This window comes from Dendrobates tinctorius, unplaced genomic scaffold, assembly GCF_039654945.1.
Source record: "Dendrobates tinctorius isolate UK_male_01 unplaced genomic scaffold, ASM3965494v1 ptg000116l, whole genome shotgun sequence".
In the NCBI taxonomy this organism is placed as follows: Eukaryota; Metazoa; Chordata; class Amphibia; order Anura; family Dendrobatidae; genus Dendrobates; species Dendrobates tinctorius.
The window spans coordinates 23227484-23244445 of record NW_027361784.1 but is presented as its reverse complement, the minus strand read 5'-3'; the positions used below and the strand labels follow the sequence as shown (position 1 = coordinate 23244445).

The following is a 16962-nucleotide window of genomic DNA, read 5'->3' as shown; positions in this document are numbered from 1 at the left end:
ACGCCAGTGTGAAAGCATCCTTAAGGGCAAAAAGAAAAACCATATCAAGTCAGATGCAGTTTTCGCCTGATCTCATCGGATACAAAAAACTCGCCTATGTCAAGGCACCCTAACTTACATGTTGCATATTTAATAAAAAATTAAACAGCTTTACTATTTAGATTTGATAGTTGCGTTCTAAATAAATATTACAATGTATTTTTACATAACTTTGTTGCCCTATGAAGGGCGGGGGGGGGGCCCGAAAAATTTTTTGCACAGGGGCCCACTACAGTCTGTGTCCGCCCCTGCTGAGAGAGGAAGGAGATAAAGTGAGGACACAGCACCCCGGCTGGGGATTGTAACATCGAACTGTGAGTAAAACCTGTGAAGACAGCACATTGCTGTGTCCTCCAATTTATTGCCGCGTCGCTTGCCCTGCTCTACAACCACCATCATCACCGTCACACTGTCAGGCATACAGTAGCAAACTGTTATATAGAAATATTGAAATATATTATAGAAGTGATCAAAGGATTGCATGTTTGAAAAGTTGAAAAGTCATCTGGACTTCATATTTGGACCGAAAAAATATCCAAACCTCTTCGACTGGTGGAAAAATGTTATATGTCTTTGAAGGCAGTGAAACAAAACAAATTGGTGAAAAAAAAGTGTTTTATTGAGTTAAAGTGGAAAACATAAAAAAATATATAGATTAGGTGTCACTATAATCGGGAGGTTATGTGCCAGACGGCAACTGTTTTGTCTCCATCCGAGGAAATCGATCAGATTATGCTAATCACACACTGATCACAGTGGGATCCGATCTTCTCAGAGGTGGAGAGAAAAAAAAACAAATTCTCCACCTTCTCCATTATATCAGTTCGTGAAAATCTATTATTCTGTTGTATAGAGCGGTGATATCAAGAAGTCGCTTAATTGTAAACAGTTTTCTCACCCAATATATTCCATATTTTCCACCAAAAGTTCCTTATTTGCCCACTAATTTATTGCAGGCTTAGGGCTTTGCAGAATTTTTAGGATTCTGTAGACTAAACATGCAGCAGAACATGTGTGCAAACCTATTAATGAGACCATTTACTGCACAGATCTGGCGTATTACTACTGGGAACCCGGCAGTCGCGCTTTACCTCGATTGCCCTTTTATGCATTATCAGTCACTTTACGGTCTGATTGTTGTTACTTGATAGCCCTAATAAATATTCCTGTTATTGCTTCAAACAGAGCGTAGAATTATTCTTAGAATATTCCATCTGGGCACAGATATTGATGAAATTCGAGCATGACGTTAACATTAGTGATGAGCGGGCTTGCTGGGACAAGGTGTTATCTGATCATGCTTGGGTGCTGTAACGGGGTCTAACCAAGCTGGGGTACCTCTTGATAGTACCACCCCGTGTTTTCGGAGGTCCACTCTGCATTGGCTGGAGTCTGAATGAATGACGCTGGCTGGAATTCCTTCATTACATGGGCGCATATAAAAGATCACTGCTTCTCCACGTATTTCCAGTCTGACAACACTTTACTCACAGGACACAGAATATATCACACAGATACAGAGGGCAGGCCAATAGAAAAGCGGCAGGCCAGACATGCATTACAAAAGCCACAGGTGGCCGGAGCCTGCCGAGGTTTACTGTGGGAATTACAAAGGTGGGGGGAGGGCGGACAAAAGGAGAATATCGTGTCCCCTCTGCCCAGGGGCGCCGCCTGTGGGCTGATGACATTAGGGACATGCATCTCACATAGAACCTATTATACATACATATACTGCACAACATATTCTGGGTGCTGAGTGGTTCTGTAACACGTAACAGGTGCTAACCAAGTGTCTTCGACGTGCTCGAATAATATGTTCGAGTCCCCGTGGCTGCATGTCTCAACAGGCGCAACACATGCAGGGATTGCCTAACAAACAGGCATCCATCCCTGCAATTGTTATGGCTGCCACAGCTGCGAGACATACAGTCGCGGGGTCTCAAGCATATTCTTCGAGCTTGTCGAAGACACTCAGTTAGCACATGAGCATGCTCAGATAACACCTTATCCCAGCACGTTCACTTATCACTAGTTAACATCTTGATATCTAGACTTTTTTTAAATTTCTAGCAATACTGTTTGGCTAAAAATACCTTATCGATGGTGTATGGGTCAAATTGTGCATGACCAGTCCCACTTTTCCATGCCATCGCCTTGCTCGTCCCTTCAACCTCCATCATCTGAAGGTTATACAGTATAGGCCCTTCATTAGGTGCTAATCTTATGTAATGGAGATTTCTGCACTTATATTTTATTCTATGGTGTTGCTGAAGCAAAAAAAAATATTGCTTGCCCTATTGGATGCCTTATGGATGTAATAGCAGTTATTAGAAACTTAAAGGGAAGCTGTTCACATTTTTTTTAACATAGGGAGGTAATGGGTTCAACTGTATAATCAGCACATGAAGAGTCCCTGCACTGTGGTCTCAGTATTGCAGGGCTCTAAACCTGTTTGTCAAAAACCAAACCAAAGTAAAGGAGGGAAAGTTTATGGACAGTGGGATAACTGTCCAAAAACTATATGCGTGTGCCCATTAGTCAGTTATGAAGGTCAAGAGTTACAGATAACATGAAAATCAAGTTTTAGTAGTTACCCATGGCTGACAGCAATGTTTGCCTTGAACCGCTAACCCCAAGGCACGTTTCGCTGGTGTTGCTTCCACAGGGGGCGTGCCAGCTCTATAATCACTTGTCCCCTAATAAAAAAAAAATGCCCCCTTTTTTGCAGAGATCTGATGTGCCAGTCTTGAGAAATGTAGCTTAGAAGTCACAAGCAAATCAGGCTGAAAGTGCGCAGGGGGCGTATCCACCCAATCTCATTTACATTTGACTTCACTAGATTTATCATGACTGGAAATTTGGATTTCTACAAAAGAGGTGACATTTTTTGGTTGGAGGGGCAATCACCTATACAGAAGTTAAGAGACAAGCTGGTGTCTCAAAGGTCCTAGAGGGCCTAATAAAAGGACACTAGGTAATTGAGAGTCCCTGTATGATCCTAAATTTATCTCAGGGGGTAGTGTTGCTGAGGTTGATAATTTGTGCGGAACCTGACTCAAGTGGTTAATTTATCCATGGCACCACTTTTACCTTCCAAAACCAAACACATGGTTGGGTAGGTCTTGAAAATACAACATAATGTATGTTAACTGTTTGACTCCAAACTTCTGAGAAATCCAATTTTGAACATACCGTATATGGTAATGAGGCTGAAATTTTCTTTTGAAGTTACTTTATTATACTTTTTTGGAATATTACATAAACATGAAAAGCAACTCTCAGCGCAATGCTCAAGTATGCCCTAACAAGGATCCTCACAGGGGGTCACTGCCAGGCCCATTGCTGTCCCTAAAAACCATGAGCCACATCGATCATAACGGGTGCAGCTCATTATCAGGGAAACCTCTTCCTTTGTCATTGCCGTTATTGATTGAGGGTTCACAAGAATTAAATATCCAATATGTGAGTTTTCTACAATCCTGGTAGGGTGGCTACAACCAGTGTTCCCATTTGATCACAGCATCAATATATGTTTCTGACAGTACATCAGAAGCTCCCAGGACTGTACATTTATGGCATAGGGTAAGAAGGAATATTATATTTCCAAAAAACTGTATAATAAGAGTAACCTTACGAGTCTCGACATGTGAATATGCGTATATACACAATATCCTAAATCTTTTAAAAGCTTTTGACTTTACTTCCACCTTTACTATTCCCGTTTGAACAAGTTGGCCTTATATAACTTTTCACCTCCTCTATTAGCAGATTTCATGTCGAATCTCTTAAATGTTTAACTACGCTCATTTGATTTTCTGCTTCCTATCATAACCATATATCGGAGATTAAATAGCATTTTAATGGATTTTAGGATTCTTAATAAGCGGAAAATTACACCAACAATTTATATACCCTGAAGGGTACTGCGAGCGCGGGAAGCAGACGGAGATTTACATGACTTTTATTTTTAAGTTAACGATATCACATTCTGGCAAAAATCTTCCAAAACAGTAAATAGACCACAGAATGGGAGGTCCTGGATCACATCCATATTGCCTTCTAAATGGCAGGATCAGTTCTGGAGTAGTGCAGAATTTGCAATCAAGCAGAACATGATGGGAAGTGTGGACTATCTCATAGCTGGGTCGGTGGGGTTAAATGGAATGGAAGACATCCAAGTTACCTCTATTCTAGTTGGTAGTGCTGGAGGGCAGTCATCAATAACAACTGTCTTCTAGCAGGTGATCTCACATTAACGTTGTTTGCGTTCCCTGCGCAACCACCATCATGTACATCTGCGTGCTAATGCAGGAAGGGGAGAAAGATTATTTTAGCGATCATTCACACAGCCCCTCTTATAAATGTGTTCAATAACCTAGTGGGGTATATCATTTAGACCTAATATTGTGTAGGCCACCAAAACCTTTTCAGCACTTTGTGGTACCTTTTCTGTGGGATCAGACCAGATGGGCTAGCCATCACTCTACATACATCCAGTAGCCTTGGGCACACATGACCCTGATATCGGTTCATCAGTTTTCCCTTAATAGGTCCTTACCACCACTACATAAGATCTGGTGATGCTCTGACCCAGTTGTCTATCCATCATAATTTGGTCCTTATAACAGTTGCTCATTGTTTTTGCTTCCATCCCATTAACTTTTAGTATCGACTGATCACTTGCTGCCTAATATATCCCATATATCCCGTACCACTGAAGGTACCATTGTAACTTCTGTTTTAATATTATGATTGGTCAATAGATGAGTTTACAATATCCAATGATATGTTGTAATGATTCAATGTATTCAATGGCCATAGCCAGAAGAGGAACCCCTTCCAAGTGAATTTAAAATGGCACCACTGCCTCCAAGAAGAAATCATCATGCTGGTGGCAAAGCCAGGAAAAAGTAGTGGCATAAAGCTGTGGTGGTCAAGCATTAAGTGTACGAGCCATCTTGGTTGGCCACAAGAAAAAGTTCCTGCCTACTTAGGTAATAGGAAGGCCAACAAAACTCATCTGCTCCAACAGTCAGCAGATCAGTCAGGACTGGAAGAGATCATAGATAGGTGGGGCTGGCAAGCATGCTCACCTACAGGGGTCAGGTGAGATCAATGCAGAGATTCTTGACTGGACCTTAGAAGAGCCACCAGTAGGCAAGTAACCTACATGTCCCCTCATCACTTCTGTCTGCTAACTGTAAGTGAAAACAGCCATGGTAACTGGAGGCTGCTTTGCTCACCATCCATCTTTTAAGATGTTGGCCAATGTTGGACCCTTCAGTTTGAAACCGAATCCTCCCATTATATATTGAGGACAATAGATCCATAATTAGTGTTGAGCATTCCGATACCGCAAGTATCGGGTATCGGCCGATACTTGCTGTATCGGAATTCCGATACCGACTTCCGATATTTTTTCAATATCGGAATTCGGCATCGGAATCGGAAGTTCAGTTGATTGACGGCCTGACGTCATCATGATGCGCGGTGTGTGCGCATCATGATGCGCCGTCATTTCGGGCCTTCCGGGGGTCTCTGCCGGCCTGCCGGGGGGCTGTGCCGGCCTGCCGGGGGGCTGTGTGGACTGCCCGGGGTCTGTACCGGCCTGCCGGGGGGCTGTGCACCCTGTGGGGGTCTGTACCGGCCTGCCGGGGGGCTGTGCCGGCCTGCCGGTGGTCTGTGCACCCTGTGGGGGTCTGTACCGGCCTGCCGGGGGGCTGTGCCGGCCTGCCGGGGGGCTGTATGGACTGCCCGGGGTCTGTACCGGCCTGCCGGGGGGCTGTGCCGGCCTGCCGGTGGTCTGTGCACCCTGTGGGGGTCTGTACCGGCCTGCCGGGGGGCTGTGCCGGCCTGCCGGGGGGCTGTGCTGATGTCCGGGGGTCTGTGCAAGCATCGTCCGATGGGACTACAAGTCCCATCTGGCGATGCCTGCTACCATGACAGTGATTGACACATTAGCCAATGATGGGACAGTAGTAGTCCCATCATCCGGCTAATGTGTTAAATGTTAAAAAAAAAAATACTACATACATACTACATGCTACATACATACTACATGCTACATACATACTACATATATACTACATACATACTACATACATGCTGCATGCTACATACATACTACATACATGCTACATACATACATGCATGCTACATACATACTACATGCATGCTACATACATACTACATGCATGCTACATACATACTACATGCTACATACATACTACATGCTACATACATACCACATACATACTACATACATACTACATACTACATATATATTACATGCATGCTACATACATACTACATGCTACATACATACCACATACATACTACATACATACTACATACATACTACATACATACTACATGCATACTACATACATACTACATGCATGCTACATACATACTACATGCATGCTACATACATACTACATGCTACATACATACCACATACATACTACATACATACTACATACATACTACATACTACATATATACTACATGCATGCTACATACATACTACATGCTACATACATACTACATGCTACATACATACCACATACATACTACATACATACTACATGCTACATACATACTACATATATACTACATGCATGCTACATACATACTACATGCTACATACATACCACATACATACCACATACATGCTACATACATACTACATGCATACTACATGCATACTACATACATACTACATGCATGCTACATACATACTACATGCTACATACATACCACATACATACTACATACATACTACATGCTACATACATACCACATACATACTACATACATACTACATGCTACATACATACCACATACATACTACATACATACTACATACATGCTACATACATACTACATATATACTACATGCATGCTACATACATACTACATATATACTACATGCATGCTACATACATACTGCATGCTACATGCATGCTACATACATACTACATACATACTACATGCTACATACATACCACATATATACTACATACATACAATACATTCATACAATACATACATAGACATACAGTACATATAACATAGAGTAACATACTTACCAATACTTGTCACATTGTTCCCCGAAGCCATTGTCTTTTCCGGAATAAATATTAACATAACAAACCACAAAAATACTCACCCACGATCCGAAGCAGTCCACGAGTGTGTCCCACGACGATCTTGGGTAGAGAACTGCAGCATCAGATGATGCTGCCGTTCTCTACGGGCTGCAGGAATCCAATGACGGAAGGTAGGTATCCTTCCGCACTGTATTCCTCCGCCACTTAAAAAAAAAAAAGTCCCTAGTCTCACTTTATGCCATTGCTGTGTGGGAATTTCCCACACAGCAATGGCATAAAGTGAGACTAGGGACTTTTTTTTTTTTTTAAGTGGTGGAGGAATACAGTGCGGAAGGATACCTACCTTCCGTCATTGGATTCCTGCAGCCCGTAGAGAACGGCAGCATCAGCTGATGCTGCAGTTCTCTACCCAAGATCGTCGTGGGACACACTCGTGGACTGCTTCGGATCGTGGGTGAGTATTTTTGTGGTTTGTTATGTTAATATTTATTCCGGAAAAGACAATGGCTTCGGGGAACAATGTGACAAGTATTGGTAAGTATGTTACTCTATGTTATATGTACTGTATGTCTATGTATGTATTGTATGAATGTATTGTATGTATGTAGTATATATGTGGTATGTATGTAGCATGTAGTATGTATGTAGTATGTATGTAGCATGCATGTAGCATGCAGTATGTATGTAGCATGCATGTAGTATATATGTAGTATGTATGTAGCATGCATGTAGTATATATGTATGAATGTATGTAGCATGTAGTATGTATGTAGTATGTATGTGGTATGTATGTAGCATGTAGTATGTATGTAGTATGTATGTAGCATGCATGTAGTATGTATGTAGTATGTATGTAGTATATATGTAGTATGTATGTAGCATGTAGTATGTATGTAGCATGCATGTAGTATATATGTAGTATATATGTAGCATGTAGCATGTATGTAGTATGTATGTGGTATGTATGTAGCATGTAGTATGTATGTAGCATGCATGTAGTATATACGTAGTATGTATGTAGCATGTAGTATGTATGTAGCATGCATGTAGTATATATGTAGTATGTATGTAGCATGTAGTATGTATGTAGCATGCATGTAGTATATATGTAGTATGTATGTAGCATGTAGTATGTATGTAGCATGCATGTAGTATATATGTAGTATGTAGCATGTAGTATGTAGCATGCATGTAGTATATATGTAGTATGTAGCATGTAGTATGTATGTAGCATGTACTATGTATGTAGCATGCATGTAGTATATATGTGTTATGTATGTAGCATGTAGCATGCATGTAGCATGCATGTAGTATGTATGTAGTATGTATGTAGTATATATGTAGTATATATGTGGTATGTATGTAGCATGTAGTATGTATGTAGCATGTAGTATGTATGTAGCATGCAGTATGTATGTAGCATGCATGTAGTATATATGTAGTATGTATGTAGTATATATGTAGTATGTATGTTGCATGTAGTATTTATGTAGTATGAATGTAGCATGTATGTAGCATGTATGTAGTATGTAGTATGAATGTAGCATGTATGTAGTATGCATGTTGTATGTATGTAGCATGTAATTTTTTTTTTTTTTTTACATTCAACACATTAGCCGGATGATAGGACTATTACTGTCCCATCATTGGCTAATGTGTCAATCACTGTCATGGTAGCAGGCATCACCCGATGGGACTTGTAGTCCCATCGGACGATGCCTGCACAGACCCCCGAAGCCGGCACAGCCCCCCGGCAGGCCGGCACAGCCCCCCGGAGCCTGCACAGCCCCCCGGCAGGCCGGCACAGCCCCCCGGAGCCTGCACAGCCCCCCGGCAGGCCGGCACAGCCCACCGGAGCCTGCACAGACCACCGGCAGGCCGGCACAGCCCCCCGGCAGGCCGGCACAGACCACCGGAGCCTGCACAGACCCCCTGGCAGGCCGGCACAGCCCCCCGAAAGGCCCGTACAGACCCCAGAGAGGCTGTACAAGGGCAGGAAAGGGTTTTTCTTATTCCGATACCGGAAGTCCCATAGACTTGAATGGGACTTCCGGTATCGGAATCGGCGATACCGATACTTTTTTTAAAGATCGGCCGATACCATCCGATACGATACTTTGAAGTATCGGACGGTATCGCTCAACTCTATCCATAATACAACATTCAAAGTAAAGTCAAATTTTTTTCTCAATTCATTTTTTCCTCAAAATCAACTTCTATGGAAGATATATTATGTCCAAATAGGTAAGTATCTCAGCACTCCATTTTAAAATGATGCATAGTTTCATTATGCAATCCAAAAAAAGTATAGCTCTGTAACGTTTTGGTCCACAATAAAGAACTTTCCTTAGCCAACAATGGATTGCATGTGATATCTGGACAAGATACTGTAGATGTGCGGTTAACAAGGGTGACAGCAGTTTGCAACTCAATCGCTAGTGAGATAACAAGTCAAAAGCTGCAGGCACCCTAGTATACTATGCATCATTCTTGCCCAGACATCACACGCAATCCGTTTTTAGCCTGAAGAAGGTTCAGTATTGTGGACCCAAGCATTACAGAGATATAAGTTATTGGTTTGCACAACAAAAACATGCATCATTTCAAAAAAAGGAGTGCCGAGTTACGTATCTGTTGATGCACGGAGTGGAATCCTATTTTGGAACCTGCTCTCCAGCAACTCTTCCAAAATAATATGTCCTGAGCCATAATATTATTGTATAAATGAAAAATTATAGAAGGACCCATCGAAAAATAACAAAGCAATAGTGATGAGCGAGTGTACTTGCTGCTTGGGTTTTCCCGAGCATGCTCGGGTGTCCTCCGACTATTTTGCCGTGCTCAGAGATTTAGTTTTTGTCGACGCAGCTGAATTATTTGAGGCTGTTAGACAGCCTGAGTACATGTGGGGATTTCCTAACAAACAGGCAACCCCCACATGTATTCAGCAGCCACAAATCATTCAGCTGCGTCGACAAAAACTAAATCTTCGAGCATACCCGAGCAACGAGTATACTCGCTCATCACTACAAAGCAATAGTCATCTGTAAGTAGATATACTGTATCTGTGAAATAGGAAAGTTGGAAGACCATTCATAATGGGTTATATTGGCTGTTACTCAGCTTTACCATGCAAATCAGCTCTCCTCCAGGAGGAAGAGTACTTTCCCAGAACCAGAAGTGTCTAAGAAATGTAATGTTTTGCAGCATGTCTACTGGATGGATTTACAATATGTCTTTTGGTGACTTTTTTTGGGGGGAATGCTCTTTAGGGTGTACTTGGTTAAAAACCTTCTTCTGATATAGACCCATTTATAGTTATATTGTAATATCCTAATAATGGATTTACTTGCTCTTTAAACAACAACAAAAAAAGTCTGTTAGCCATCTGTTTCCAGTTATGGAGCCGTCCATTATAAATGTGCTGGAATCGCCCCAGGCTCTAATGAATACCTTATTCCATTGGCCATCGTTCTTCCATCTGTCAGTAAAGAAAAAAAAATCAATAAGTAACACATCTCATTCACCAACACACAAAGCAATCATTAAAAGGTGAAACTTTTTTCATATTCACATCCCAATTCCAGAGCGAAGGTAACGCACACGACATATGGCGACGAACAAGTAAATCAAGAACATGTTATTTTATGAACGACCGCCAATAAGTTGCAAATGGAGCAGAAACTAAGTTTAATGACTATGTTTGATCATGTTTGATGCCTTGCTCATAATATCGACGGGGAGCTGCAGAAACCAAAAGGCCACATAAAAAATATATGGTAGTTAAGTGGCACCGCATGGGAGCATAAGAGATTTAGAGGTTCAAAATAGAGGAGGTCAGATGAAGAGATGTCATAGTCCTTCCAGAGCCCTTTACCATCTAGACCAGTGTTCCCCAACTCCAGCCCTCAAGAGCCACCAATAGATCATGTTTTCAGGATTTCATTAGTATTGCCCAGGTGATGGAATTATGGCCTGTGCAGGCACTGCAATTATCACCTCGGTCATACTAAGGAAATCCTGAAAACATGAGCCAATGGTGGATCTTGAGGACTGGAGTTGGGGAACACTGATCTAGACTATGGACTATCAAATTATAATCTATAGCTTGTGACGGATAGATTAATTACATCCTGCTAATAGGCATTGTCTCTAATGTTCTTCCAAAATCCTAATTTTTGTTGATGAACCTCCAAACCAGTCTTTTTAGATAATTTGCTGATTTACAGCAAACTCTGATTCATCTAGGTATAATTAGCCGTGTGCACAAAAATATAAACCGGTAGCTAGGTTTTCTTTGACCCTGGTCAAAAGATTGGTTTGCTGCCATAGTCCTCTATCTAAATATCATGACCAACAAGGCTAGGTAGCTTGGTACCGCCTCCTTGGAACTCAGCATCTGTGGCACATAACCTGGTTGACCCTCCCTCTGGCTACACACCTGTAGAACATGGCCACCATTCATTCGACAGAGGACAAAGTGTGTCCCTCTGGCCAATGTTCAACCAGTATATTTTTTAATTACTGTATAGTATAGTGTACAGTATAGTACGGGCGACAGCACTCTTCAATAAGAAAGCATTTAACAAAGACTAGATTTTTTTTTTTTAATATGGAAGCTTATGGCCATCATAAACAACTGTACGCCAACAGAGTGGCATACGTCCGAAGTATCCATTGGGAAATACTCTCAATTGCTTTTATGTACAATGACTTTGTGCCTTTTTACGAGACCTATAATGAATGTATTTTCTGTGTTTTGGGTCACTCATGTCCAATGGAGGGGTGTAGGATGCAGGTGTAAGAGCTGAAATCCCTTCCTAACATTTGAGTCACATTAGTTGACATTTCGGAGAACAGAAGCAAGACTATATTTTTTTAACTCCCATTCTCCTCCATGCAGCTGCATGTTACATCTGGTCTCCTTTTCTGAAAACCAAAACTTATTGGCAAGAAGACATGACACAAAACGAGTTCACAAATCGTAATATTTACAGAAGTGCAGCTGTCTATGGCCATTCATGCAATCAACAAGACAGTATCTCCATACATTAAAGTCTGCTGCTCTGCTCCAAAAATGCAAAATGGAGCTTCTCTTTATGAATACAATCATCATCCATAAATATATTATTAGGAGCAACTAAATATAATCCCTAAATGCATTGTTTATTGTCCTGGATCAGCACAATAAACCTCAATCTGGGTAAATCTTCTGTTTGTCTAAAATCTTTACTTTCTCGAACCACTAAAGTGAGGTAGAAACATAGAAAATGGCTAACTCTTGAAATAAACCCTCCCATTCCTCCCTTTATAGCATTTGTGGGTGCTCTCCCTTAAATTATGCTATTGCTTTGATTGTTGTTTCCCATTTTTGTCCCTTCTTATAATATATGTCCTTAGTGCTTGGGGTTCTGCTGTCCTGTTAGATCCTGCCAGTGGCATACTTAACCACTATACTGTTGATAACATTGTGATGTTTGAGCCCAGTCCTACTCCCACCCAGGAGCACCCACGATCCAACCTGGAATGCCCAGACCCTACGCCCCAGCCTAGTCCCACCCAGGAGCACCTACAACCCAACCTGGAATTCCAAAACCCTAAGTCTCATCCTAGTTCCACCCAGGTGCACCCATGACCCATCTTGAAATGCCTAGACCCTAGGCCTCACCCTTTTCCCACCCAGGTGCACCAATGACCCAACCAGGAATGCCCAAACCCTAAGCCTCACCCTACTCCCACCCAGGATCACCCACGACCCAGCCTTGAATACCCAGACCCTAAACCTTACCCTAGTCCCACCCAGGAGCATCCACAACCCAACCTGAAATGACCAGACCCTAAACCTCACCCTTGTACCACTCAGGAGCACCCACGACCCAACCTGGAATGCCTAGACCCTAAGACCCACCATAATCCTACCCAGGAGCATCCACATCCCAACCTGGAATGCTCAGACCCTAAGTTTTACCCTAGACCCACCCAGGAGCACACATGACCCAACCTAGAATGCCCAAACCCTAAGCTTTCCCCTAAATCCACCCAGGAGCACCCAAGACCTAACCTGGAATGCCCGGACCAGGTAATGAAATACAAATGCAAATAATTTGAAAGATGGTACAAGTATGAAAACTTGGATCCACAGTTCTTGGAACCAGTCCAACAATCAAGGACAGTAGATATTTTTTCTTAATTAGCTTTACTTTTTTCTATTTTTTATACACATTAGAAGTATACCTAAGACATTAAATAAATAAATGGAAGAAATACCTGCGCAAGTGGAGTTGTCCAAAATATGAATCGACCACAGTCCTGCCTTACTGGTAGCGATGTAGCGAGCACATCGGGATAAACTGTGTGCGGTGGTGGATGTGCCACAGCGGTGTGATTTGGAGATGTAACGCTGAAGAAAAGTCGCCCCAAAAGGCAATGTGGTCGGGTAATCTCCAACGCTAACAACCGCTGACGAAGAAGGTCCGTAGACCTTGGAAACGCGTTGGCTTCTAGTTTGGCCTGCACACGCTCCCTTCCTTCCCCGGTGATGTCACCCAGCCTCGCCTCCCCGCCTCCCCCCCTCCCCTCCACGCCACAGCTGCTGCATATTGGCGGCGCCTCTCGGCCGGAGCGCGCCGCCATTCATCTCCATTTCCAGCGGTTGTTAGCGTTGGAGATTACCCGACCACATCGCCTATTGGGGCGACTTTTCTTCAGCGTTACATCTCCAAATCAAACCGCTGTGGCACATCCACCACCGCACACAGTTTATCCCGATGTGCTCGCTACATCTCTACCAGTAAGGCAGGACTGTGGTCCGATTCATATTTTGGACAACTCCACTTGCGCATGTATTTCTTCCATTTATTTATTTATTTTCTTTGCATTTCTGGGTGAGCACAGACCCAGTATATACCAGCAGCAGGTAATCCCCTATTATCCATAGCGTACAGACCAGGAAGCGCCAGTGTACACTTGTTACCTTATACCTAAGACATGTTTTCATGACTTTGCACAATCTATCACATTACTATTACTTCATCATCACCTTTGTTTGCGAAAACTTACTGTCAGCCCATGTGGCCGCAGAAGTTGATCTCACACTGATTTTAGTGTTCTCCTGACAAAAAATAGACGTTTAGATTGGGAATGGAAAAACAAATACGCCTAAAAGCAAAATCGCTGAACGCAAACCACCATGGGCATATCACTCATTTTCCTCAAAGAGACCCAATCTCTTCAAATCAGTGTCCTCCCTTTACCAGCATTCATCTCTTGAAATAAAATAATTTGTCCGAAAATAACAGCTATTGTGGTGGCTGGAAACCAAAAAAAAATGTTTGTCTAATCTCCACGGAACTGAAAAATCTTTCATGTTGTTTCAATAGGAAGGGAATTGATGTGGCACTAATGTGGTGGCTTTTGTTATACTTCTGTGAAGACCTCGTATTCTTCAGTGATGTCTGCCAGAAGTCTTCACCTCAGTTCCACACCACAGACTAATAATCTCCTTTTTAAAATCTCATTTTCCTCCATTTATAAAGACTGCCCCTATCGAGTTCAAGGAACTCTCAAGATTCATGCCAGGCAGGGATCACAGCTGGTAATTATATAGTCATTTGATGACTTTTGTTTTGTTTTTTTAAAATATGTCATAGATCTGGGGCAATTAAAGGTAAAGTGTGGGCGTGTAATCTAAACTTAGCGTATTCACATTAGTTACCACTTTCTCAGAAGGCTCAAAGGTTGGTCAATAATTTATTCTGAAGGGTCTCCGCCTCAAACCCTGTGAGACCATCATCCTGTGATGAGCTTGGCAGACTAAGACTTTTCAAGAATTTTGCAATGGAAAAATGCAAATAATCTGAATGTTGTATGGTAGATGGATTAGAGAACATCATACATAGTTACATAGTGACATAGTACTGTTGAAAAAAGACGCATCTCCATCAAGTTCAAAAGGGGAATAACAAAGTATAAAGAGAATGGAGAAGAGGAACATCTAGAATGCAAGCTCCAGTATGGCCTAAAAGAGAACATTTCCCTTCCTGATCCTTGGTGTTGTCCAACTGAACTAACATACAGGACAAGAATTTCACACATTATGTATTTATGTTATTTTTTTTTTATAGAAAACCATCTAAACCCTTTTTCAACCTACTGTTGATTCCCGCTGAGGGGCTGGTTCCACAGATTAATATTTTTTATGGTTAAGAAGCCTTGTCTACTTTGGAGATAAAACTTTTTTTTCTCCAGGCAGAGGGAGTGCCCCTATGTCTTTTGAAGGGGTTTCACATGAAACAGATTTTGACCATTTTTGTATGGACCATTTATATACTTGAACAAGTTAATCATGTCTCCCCTTAGACATCTCTTCTCCAGACTACAAAAATTTAGTTTGTTTCATCTTCTTTCATATCTAAGATCTTCCATGCCATTTATCAGTTTTGTAGCCATTCTTTGTACGTTTTCTAGTTCCAAATTTTCGTGAACCGATATCCAGAACTATAGTAATAAATATATTAAAATTTTTATTTCTATAGCGCCAACATAATCCAGATCACTTTTACAATTCAGAACTGAACTGGATATTTTATATGAGGCCGTACTGACTTCATGTTCTGCAGGTACATTCAGATCCTTCTCTACAAGTGACTCTCCTAGTTTTACTCCCACTAGAACATATGCCGCCCAGTATTACTAACCAGTGGAATAACTTTGCGTTTGAAGACCTTGAACATGATCTTCCAAGTGAATGATGAAACACTCAGGTTATGCAAGTCAGCTTGTAATCATCTTTCATGGTGTGTGTCATAAAACCAAGCCGGCTATCAATGATAATGTTATTCTCTATCACATACTCCTATATATAAATCCCTCCAACCCGCTCAAGCATGTTTCCCGCAATGGATATTAAGCTTCAGTCTTGAAGGAATCATCTAATGTATTTTCTTGAGTTAAAGTCTTTGTAAGAAAAAAAGTGAAATATCATTTTGGAGAAGTGAAAAATATCACTAACCAAACAAACCTAGACACATTCTAGGCAGTATTTAGGGTCACGTTACTTTTCAGGTAAGATTGGTAAAGGTCTGGTTTTGGTTGATATGTACTATGGGGTCAAGCACCTTTAAAAAGAGTTGAAGGATGATATGTACTTTTAAATAGAATATGATGTAGTGGCTTTACGAGATAGTAGAACGTTTCCCACTTATTGATGATGGAGAGATTGAGGGCGTAAGCAGATGAAGATGATGGTTCAATATCTTTACCTACAGGGTAGCAGCAACATTAATGGCTACATGGTCTTACATGAAACAACAAGTTTTGTGAAATCAATAAAGGTGGGTTTACATTCATTACCTTTGCTTACACATTCAATAATATGTTGACACTTGCAGTCATATGCTGGCAATCTCTTTCAGCAACACTTCCTTCATACTGCAACAATGTCTGTGTCACTCCCACAGCAAATCGGCACACAATTCACATGTCTGGTCACTACATCAGTCATGGTCACCTTTCTTGGCAGCAATGACAATGCAAACTATGCACACTTTTCTACCCTTCACAGTTACTACATCACAGCTCCCTATGCAAAGGCACCAGTAACCTAGCTGTCTCTGTTGTGGTACTCCTCTTCAAACTTAGCTTACAGGTTCCTCTGGTTTGGCTACTTATGGCCCCTTTTTGACAGATAACCTTTCACAGCCACAAATAAACAGCTATACTCTCTTCTGCAGGAGCAGTTCTTTTGCCCTAATTTATCACAATATATTTGGGAAATAAATTACTGTGGACAAGATATTATATATGGCCAGCC

General features: G+C 41.6%; 1 long non-coding RNA gene across 2 annotated transcripts in view; it reads right to left on the bottom strand.

Moving 5' to 3' along the window:
- LOC141101277 (uncharacterized) overlaps positions 1–16962 on the bottom strand; it is a 132315-nt gene that overhangs the window by 29301 nt on the left and 86052 nt on the right. For both annotated transcript variants that reach the window (XR_012234925.1, XR_012234926.1), the window contains exon 2: positions 10605–10632. This is a non-coding gene — a long non-coding RNA (uncharacterized lncRNA). The remainder of the gene's footprint in view (positions 1–10604; positions 10633–16962) is intronic.